This window comes from Pinus tabuliformis, chromosome 3_1 (genome assembly GCF_031772625.1).
Source record: "Pinus tabuliformis cultivar Carrire ecotype Pingquan chromosome 3_1, CPIR1, whole genome shotgun sequence".
NCBI classification, from domain to species: Eukaryota; Viridiplantae; Streptophyta; class Pinopsida; order Pinales; family Pinaceae; genus Pinus; species Pinus tabuliformis.
The window spans coordinates 159,894,579-159,904,618 of NC_142301.1; positions in this window are offsets into that span (position 1 = coordinate 159,894,579).

Below are 10,040 nucleotides of genomic sequence, written 5' to 3' on the forward strand. Positions count from 1 at the left end.
GTGTTTAAGTGCATCAAAAGATTGTTGGGCAATCTCGTCCCAAAAGAACTGAACGTTCTGTTTCAACAACCGTGTAAAACCTTTAGTGACCTCGGCGTAGTTTGGGATGAATCGGCGTAAAAAGTTTGCTTTCCCTTGCAAACTTTGGAGTTGGCGCAAACTCGAAGGAGGAGGCAATTTGATGATAGCCTCGACTTTCGAGGGATCGACGCGAATGTCGGCTTTTGAAACAACAAATCCCAGCAATCGACCTGTTTCTATACAGAAAACACACTTGTGGGGATTCAACCGAATTCTATAATGCCTACACCTCATAAAGATTGCTCGTAGGTGGACAAGGTGATCAGCTCGACGTAAAGAATGAGCAGGTAAATCATCGAGATACGGTTGCACAATGTGCTTGATGTCGTGAAATGCGTAAGACATCGCCCGTTGAAAAGTGGCCCCGGCATTCTTAAGCCCAAAAGGTAATTTGCAATAAGCAAATGTCCCCCATGGACAAATGAATGTCGTTTTTGGTTGATCGGCAGGTAGAATATTGATTTGATTATAGCCCGAAAAACCATCCATGAAGGAAAACATTTCACTTCCGGCACAATCATCAATAATTTGATCGATATAAGGCGTAGGATAGTTGTCTTTTGGACAAGCTCGATTAATATCCCTATAGTCGATACAGATTCTTATTGTTCCTTGTTTCTTATTGACTGGAACAATATTCGATACCCAATCTATTAACGGGATCGGATAAATGAAACCTGCTTTCAACAACTTTTCGACTTCTGCTTTAATCGCAGCCGCTTTTCGAGGGTGAATTTGACGCAACCGTTGCCGGACGGGTTTAGCATCCGGGTAGGTCTTTATTTCATGAACAACAATGGCAGGATCGATTCCCGGCATTTCCTCATAAGACCAGGCAAACACATCACGGAATTCTTGGAATAGGGCCTTGTAAGTTTGGATTTCTTCTTCTGTACATGCGGCACCTATATGAATGTTCTCCTCAATTCCGGGCTTCACTGAAATATCAATGGGAATAGTACGAGAAATATTCCCTAAATTCAACTCCGAATCAGAATGTTTCGTTGGATCCTGAGCGTCTTTGACATATTCAGCGGTAAAGATAGATGAAAAATCATTTTCAAATGCATCATCCTTAGGTAAAAACGAAGATCTGTGATGGAGATCCTCCCATGGTAGATCGTCTACACTTAGGATTTCGCGAAGTTGTTCGTCAGATGACACGACTTCGGGAAACGCTATCCGTTCTAAGGGTGAGGTGAAAAGTGACTCTTCACTGACCACATTCATTTGGTCGACCTCGGTCGAATGAAAGTCGGTAAAAGACATGAGAGCTTCATAAGCAATTTCATATGGACTCAAGGGCATAGCATTACCGAATGAGTCTATCTCAGAGTCAGATGGGACAAACCAAGGATCATCATAAATAATGTTTTCCGATGTAATCATATGAATTGTTGCAAACGAAGGTTCTACGCTGAGCGGAGGGAGAGGAAAAGTTCCCAGTAAACCGGAATCCTTAACTAAACCTACACCAACGTCCCTATAAGGGATTGTCGTCTTACCGACATGCTGAATACTCTCTGAAGAGGCTGGGTCGGATGAAAAGTATGTCAGCTGATCAATAGTCACGATCTTACCGTTATGTGGAAACTTAATTACTCTGAAGACCGATGAAACGATCGCTGTCATAGCATATGACCAACTTCGACCCAAAAGAAGGTTGTAGTCTAGAGGGGCATCAACCACTTCCACATCCAGACTAACGGTTTTACCTTCTACCCCTATAGGCAATTCCTGTAGAATACCAAACGGACGGAACCCACGGCCATCAAAGGCCTTAAGGATGGTGGGGGATTGGTTCAACGAAGGAGAACCAAGGGATCTCCAACATTGAATCGACATAATACACGTAGAAGCTCCCTCATCAATCACAGTCCTATGGATAGGCCTGTTTTTGACTATCACTGGAATTTGGAAAGCCATTTGATGGGGGAGACGCGGTGTACTATTTTCTAGATCGAAGATCATTAGATTCGGATCCTGAACATCAACAGCTCCTATAGCCGACAAAAGCAATTTTCGTTGTGCTGGGCATGATTGCAGCACTTCTAACGCCGACATTGCTGAGGGTGAAACAGCTAAGTCTTCAACAATGTTGTAATTCTGGGCCGCTCTCGCATGTGGATTGAAAGCAGACCTTCGAAGTACACCCTTGGTGGGCGGTTTAATTACTAAGTCTGGGTTAGGTTTCTCGATCTGTAGTGGATCGGAACCAGGAGCTGAGGTTGATGGGTTAGAGTGAGAAGATTCTGCTTCCTTACCATCAACAGGATTCTTACTACCATAATCTTGCGATCGAGTCACAATCCTCACATGAGACATCATCAAAATGGGTTCTTCACTGGCATTCGAGGAAGAACCTATCATCTTATTCTCCTGCTCCGGAAATGGATTTTTTAACACAGCAGGAGTGGGAGAACCTTTGACTATTTTGACTGCCTCGGCCCGATGAGGGCAATCTCTCGTAAAATGATCCTCTTCACAAATAAGACAAGGATATCGAGGTTTGCGTTTTTCGTCATTGGTTTCCGACTTTTCAGTTTTCTCCTTCGGAGCCTTGTCTGCTTTAGCCTTCTTCTTTCCTTTCTTCTTTCCGCCGTTTTTTGATTTGGCCGTAGATGACTCTACAGCGTGAATATCGGCGGTAAGTTTAGGAGAAGACTCTCCTGTCGGGGAATCGGGCAAAGTGATAATAGGAGTAGTTGAAGCCTTGGAAGACTTCTTCTTGCTCTTTGTATTCACGATACCAATCATACCATCAGCGGCATGAGATCCCGAAGGAGCAGCAGCGATTTGATTCGACTTTGGAAGATCCGGAATCTTCTCGTGTAATGTACCTGACTGAGTGTAAACTAAGTCAAGGTATTGCGCCTGAGCAATGACTTGCTCCTCAGTAACTACTCCGGCCTTAGCTACATCTTCAGTAATCCTTGGTAATAATGATTTAACAAACTATTCAGCTAAGATTTGGTCCGGGATAAAAACTTTCACTAGCCTTCTTCGACGTCTCCACTCATGAATGTGATCGGAAATATACGTGGAGGTTGATTGTTTTAGTGAAGTTAATAACTCCGTACCGTTATCGTATCTGACCGGTAGCTGAAAGTGAGTTAAGAACGAGGTAGCTAACTGGCTAAAATTGTAAAAAGAGGCCCGTGGTAACTCAATGTACCACTTGGCCGCGAGACCAATGAGTGTACGCTGGAAAAGACGTAAGCGGATCGAATCATCCGAGATAGAATTTGAAGCACACCAGAGGTGGTAAGTCATCACGTGATTGGACGGATCCTCTCCAGACTTACCTTCGAACTTGGGTATATCGCTGGGCAACTTATTTGGCATTGGCGGCCAGAACGGAAGATATTGAATTGGATCGTTCGTTAGGCGCGTCAAGTCTGGTAAATCCAAAGTTGCGATAAACGGTAACTACCGGTTAGGATCTCTAAAACTCTGGGTCACAATACCGGCCCCAGGAGGAGGATATCCAAGATAACTAGGAACAGGAGTTGCATTTGGGATATTATATCCTCCTGGAAAACCAGGATTAACCGGACCGTACTGGGGTTGCTGAGGTTGTTGATAAGTGTACCCAGGATACGGTTGATACTGGTAAACCGGTTGTTGGACAGCTTGCCCAGGTTGGTACTGTCCCTGGTACGGAGGTTGAACAAATTGAGGTTGAGTAGTGACAACCGTACTTATACCAGGCTGGCCTACAGGCATCTGGACCGTGGTTTGAATCGTAGATCCGGACAACGGTACAGATGTCTGAGGAGTGGTTATAGAGACAGTAGAAACCGGAGCCGTCGATACTCCAGAAGTAAGTATGGTAGATGTGGCGGTAGTTGCAGAAGCCGTTTGAGATGGAGTACTAGGTGCAATTGGCGGCTGAGTAACTACCGAAGTTACAGAGGTTTGAACACTTGACTGGACAGGTTGCGGTTGCTGGGGTGGACCAGAAACTACAGGTTGTCCAGCTTGAGGTACCGACTGCATACTTGGCTGCAACATCTGTTGACCCTGTGAAGGATCCCACACTAACATTCCAGGGTATTGACCCATAACAGGTTGAGGATACTGAGATCCATAGCCGGATTGAGGATAGGATTGATAATTGTAAGGTGCAGTTCCCATACCTTGACCGTATGATTGACCTTGAGGTGGTGGATAACCTTGACTTGAGTATTGACCTTGAGTTTGATAACCCTGAGGTAAATACGGATACTGGGGTTGACCTTGACCTTGAGGTTGGTATCCTTGAGGTTGATACCCTTGGGGTTGATACCCTTGGGGTTGCCATCCTTGAGGTTGATATTGATACTGAGTTTGACCTTGGGGTACATATTGAGGCTGGGGTTGACCTTGAGGTATGTATTGCCCTATAGGAGCGTACTGACCTTGAGGTTGCCCCCCAAACATGAATGAAGTACCTTGAGGTTTCCCCCCAGGCATTAACGGAGGCTGCCCCCCAGGCGGTAATTGGCCACCTTGAGGTTGGGAAACGGGAACTGAACCTGACATCATGTAAATGTCTCCTACACCCAATGGTACATTACCACTGTTTCCAACTAATAACCCATGATCAACGGGTTGAGGAGATGCTCCCGCAAAGGTACCAGAAAGAGATTGATACCCAGTAGGAACAGAAGGACCGCCATGTAAAAAAGATTCAGGACTTTGTGTAAACACGGACGACTGACCAGACATATTTACAGGAGTATGAATACCTCCAGGTGGAAAAGGAGTACGAGGGGTAGAAAAACCTAGCCCAAAGTTGTCTAAATAATTGGTTAACGAAAGGTACCAAGTAGTACTTTTAGGAGGACTGTAAAAGATAGATTCATGCTCCCTTAGATCAAGGGTAATTTGATCTTCAGGATCAGAGACGCCTATTTCTTCCTCTGGAACTAGCTCTTCAATAGCAATCAAACCAACAGGAAGATTTTCGGTGATAATTCTTTCTATTCTCGGTGAATCAGGAACACTAGGAGTCGGAGTAACAGGTTCGGATATTTCTGGTTCTTCGCCTGTATCACTAACAGACGAAAAACTACCAACAAGCTCAGAAACTGTAACAGCTTCGGGATTATAACCTGTCTCTAAACTTTGGTAATCTGGATGGACCACCAAGGAAGATTCTCCTTCTTCAGGTGAACCTACTCTACTGCCACTAGGAGGAGTTACAAGGACCTTTAAACCTTCTAGATGACTGGACTCGTCTTGAGGAGGTTCACCCCTAAGTCTACGGGATCTTCTCAACAATTCGGCCACAGAAACAACTTCAGGAGACTGGCCCCGAAGTCTACGGGACTGTCTCGGTAATTCCGCCACAGCTAAAACTTTTAACTACTACACACGAAAACAAAGTAAAAATTTCAAATCAAACCACCTAAAGTCTCTAAAGAACCAAACAAATTTGAATCACACGCCTAAAGAATCTAGGGCATCAAACCAAACACAAACAGTAGTCTTCCGGACCAAAAGCGCTAGTTGGTGATGAAGCCCAACCTCGCTGGATTCAGTACAGAAATGGCGGGTGGAACAGTTACCCCGACAACCTGCTTAATGAATAGACTGGACCAAGTTCCTCCACTTTAACCGTCTCGAGTGAAGTGAACCCCCCAGAAAATCCAAGTGAGTATAGCCGACGTCTGCTCCAGGTACAGTGGGACCTTCCCTCCACCGTCACCTCGGTAGAATCCTAAAGATAATGGCCACTAAGGTTACCAACCGCAACAAATGCACCTGGGGGAACAGTCTAAACTCCGACAGCACGCAAGGGCAGAGTAGCAAGCTCAATCCCCTTGCCGGCTCCTTGACAATAATCCAAGGTTTACCGACAAGTGACCCCTGGCTCCTCGACAATGGTTAATCCGAGGTTTACCATTTGTAATACGTGCGTGTCTGGCGTCGTTCCCAACGAGGGGGGAATGATCCCCTCACTGGTTCGGACACGAGCTCGTGCTTCTCCTTTAAGAGGAGCTTTCCCAGAGTACAAGTGAGACAATTGGATTTATTCTATCACAAGATAAGCTACTTGTTTGGTTTTGTTGTCTTGGAGAGTTAATTACTCACCTACTCCAAGACACTAGCCTGATCTAAATTGGTGCTTCAGAGCCCTAGTAAATAAAAGTTACTATTTCGATTTTACTTTAAGCGTTACTTTTATGGTTGTTCTTTAAAGTCACAAGGTAGTGGAAGTGAAACCAATGGTGTGTAGACTCGACTCCAACCACTACAAAGATGCACCTAAGATGATTTACGCTACTTTGTTTTTTCAATGAAATTCTTAACTAAGAGAGTTGAGAGAATGCAAATTTTAGAGAAAAAAACTTCCTTAGAAAAGACAATCAAAGAAACAATTCTCTTTTTCTTTTCAAGCACACAAACATGACTACTCTTTACTTGCACGAAAAACTCTTTTTCTTTCAAAACTTTCAAAGCTACTTGAAACAAAACTTTTCAAAGGAGATGTTTTTGTATTTTCTCTTTTTAATAAAGTATATAAACCTATCTTAACACAAAACAATCTCAAAAGCTACAAAAACTATGAAAACTTGACTCACAAGCAAATCAAAAGAGAAATTACTCTAAACAAACCTAACAAGGCAAAAGCTCACAAAGATGACTCTAGGTTGTTTTAGTTGATCAAAATCAAATCAAGGACCAGCTAATGCAGAATCAAAAGACTAGTCAAAACAAAACTCAAATCTTTTTGTTCTTTTTGTAAAATGGAATTCAAGACTTAAACAACAAGCACTTCGAAATTGGCCCAAGAGACAACTCAATGGTAAGTTTCTCTCACAGGTAGACTTTATGACAGGTCTGACTTCTTAGAATGTTGACAAAACCAGAGAGATCTAAGGCTTGACAACTCCTACCGCCAAAGTCACTACAAGACCTACTCAAAATCAAACCCTAGGGCTTATACTTCGATGAAATCCACTAAAACACTCAATGCTATCGAAACAAGTTCAGGTGAAGATTCTTGGCAAGGGACTAATGAATCTGGGCAGAAAAAACTAAGAAAAAACAAAATCTAAGAGCAAAAAGTGTAAAAAATGGAATTTTCTCAAATTTTGGCAGGGGACGCACGCGACCCGTTAGCACAGGTGCAGGCCCGCTCTGTGCACACAGCGAAATTGCGTCCAGGGACGCACTGTGCAGCACTCAGAGGGTGCGTCCTACTAAAAAACTCAAGAAAAACCAAAATAAAACTAATCCTAAGCTAACCCACCCAGAGACAGAATCACAGAGCCAAAACCAGAAAAATAATCCAATTTTCTCAAAGCAAAGTTCACACAAAGGAAAAGACTTTTCTCATCAATGGACTCCCCAGTGGAGTCGCCAATTTGTCACACGGAATCAGTCAAGAGTGCGGACACAACCGACCTTCCTAGAAGTCTAAGACATTCTAATGACAAACAAAACAAACTGGAGCTATCCTTCTCTAAACATGCATTATGATATGAGAAATCAAGTGTTTCGTTCTTACCTTTGTCCAAACGCTGTTGTAGAAGTCCAAGCTTTGTTGATCTGGATGAGCTCCCCCTTTTCTCCAAAACCTGCAATCACCAACAGTCAAACAATTAAATAGCACCTGATTATAACATAAAACAAAGCATATTCAACATATAGACCAAGGAGTACATGAAATAACCCATAAACAACAAGTTATTGAGAAGAATGGACCAATTTGCATTAAAGGTAATCAAAAGGAACCATTACAACCTGAGCCTTGGTGTTGTGCAAGCTCCTTCCAGGGTCTACAAGAGTCTTCCTCTACTTTGACAAAGCTCACCCACTTCCAAATAGAACAAGCAAAGATGGCAATCTCTCCTCACAAGCTTCTAAATGGGAGTCCTAATTCCTGCAGCATTTACCCTTAGAAATGTATAGCTTTCAACCTCTCTCCTTCTGGCCCAATGCCTGTATTTATAGTGCTCAAGAGGAAGTTAATCAGGTCCACCATCAATGGGATAGTCCCCTCTTTGGATGGGATCACTCCCTTATTGATGGGATAAGTTCCTCTTTGGTAGGGGTGCATGAACCATCTGGAGGCGCTCAATACACGTCGAACAACCTTCTAGAATGCTCTAGAAATGACCACAAGTAAGTTTTTGAAGATAAAACTTGCGCATTTTAACCTTTTCAGAGGGACACACCTACCCCTTTAGATACAGAGCGTCCTTGGACGCAGACCTCATGAACAATAGGTGCGTACCCGCAGGCAAGGTTTGAGAGAACCTGCGTACCCAGAGATAAACACATTTATAAAGACTTTCTCTCTTTCTTGGAGTTTGACATGGATAGCAGAGGCATAAGACTTGCTTAAGAGGGTAGTATGACTATTGATAGAGCCATACCAACTGTAAATATCCATGGTGACATTTTTTAGTGTAACAGGGTGGCCCTTGAAATTTCCCTTTTTGATAGTTCATCTACCGTCATGACTCTTCATCTACTCTATGACTGTTACATCCAACTATCGACACTTGAACTTCCACTTGACAAGACATTACATACAATATGCACATGTACCCATGTGAGACAAAATAGGCTTGAGAAAGCCATGCAAGACATCACTATGACTCAGACAACTGTGGGAAGACTAGCTCTTCGACATCCTCATGGTGGTTAACAGTAGTGAACTGATGCCAAGCTCGGTATTCTACGATGGTGTCCATGTACTCCAAGGTGACATCTTTCTGGAAACAAACTCTTACCTCCATATCATCCAGGTACAATGCTCGAGCTCCTCTATCCAACTCATCTAATAACATGTGCATCATTGTCTTGAGTGCAGTCAGACCAGTAACATACTGATGCATGGTGTCTGCATTGATCACCAAGACTAGGTTGGTGGCTATGCGCATCAAATTGCCAAAGTATGAGCCAAGCTCCAGTCGGACTGTCGCACGAAATAAGTCAATCTTGCGGACAAGATAGACCTTCCTAGAATCTAAAGAAGACCTAATGACAAGCAAACCAACCAGACACTATATTTCTCTAAATATGCTTTTATAAATAATGGCAAACAAGTGTTTTTAAGGCCTACCTTATGTCCAACGCAAGTTTGTGGATTCCCTCACTCCTTCGATCCAAATGAGCTCCTTTGCCGCGAATCTGCAAACACAAACAAGGAAAACAAATTAAATAGCACCTGAAAAGCCAATATCATAAAACATATTTAACATGAAAGTCAAGGAGTCCATGAAACAAATAACATGAGATACTTGTTGAGAAAAATGAGTTTGATTGTATTAATTCAAAAGAAGAAGAACTTTACAACCTTTGCCTTGATGCTGTACAAGCTCCTCCCAGGGTCCAGCAAGAAGTCTCCTCTACTTTGACAAGTTTCACTCACTCCCCAATGAAGCCAAAAAGGTATGTGATCTCTCCTCTTAAGCTCAACTAGGAAGTCTTGATTTCACCAGCATTTACCCTCAAAAATGTTCAGCTTCTAGCCTCTCCAGCAACTAGCCCAATGCCTGAATTTATAGTGCAATGGAGGGAGGTTACTAGGTCCTCCTTCAAAGTGATAAAGCCCTCCTTCAAAGGGATAGCTCCTTTCATCAAGGGATTAGCTCCTTCTCTTTTGGGATGCATGAACCACCTCAGAGCGAACAATTCACGTCAAAATTCCTTCTAGAATCCTCTAGAATTAACACAAAGTGAGTTTTTTAAGATAAAACTTGTGCCTTTTGACTTTCACAGGGTTCCGCACCCACACCTTTAGGGACAGAGCGAGCAGGTCTGTAGTTTTTGTAAACAGAAGGTGCGGGACCACAGGTAATAGTGAGAGAAAGTGTGGAACCAGAGTTTCATTGATTTTCAATGTCTTTCTCCCATTTTCAAAGCTTGACTTGAAGAGCTGAGGTCTGAGACTTGCTTAGGAGGACAGTAAAAGTGATGATAGACCCATACTAACTGCAAATAATCATGGTGACGATATT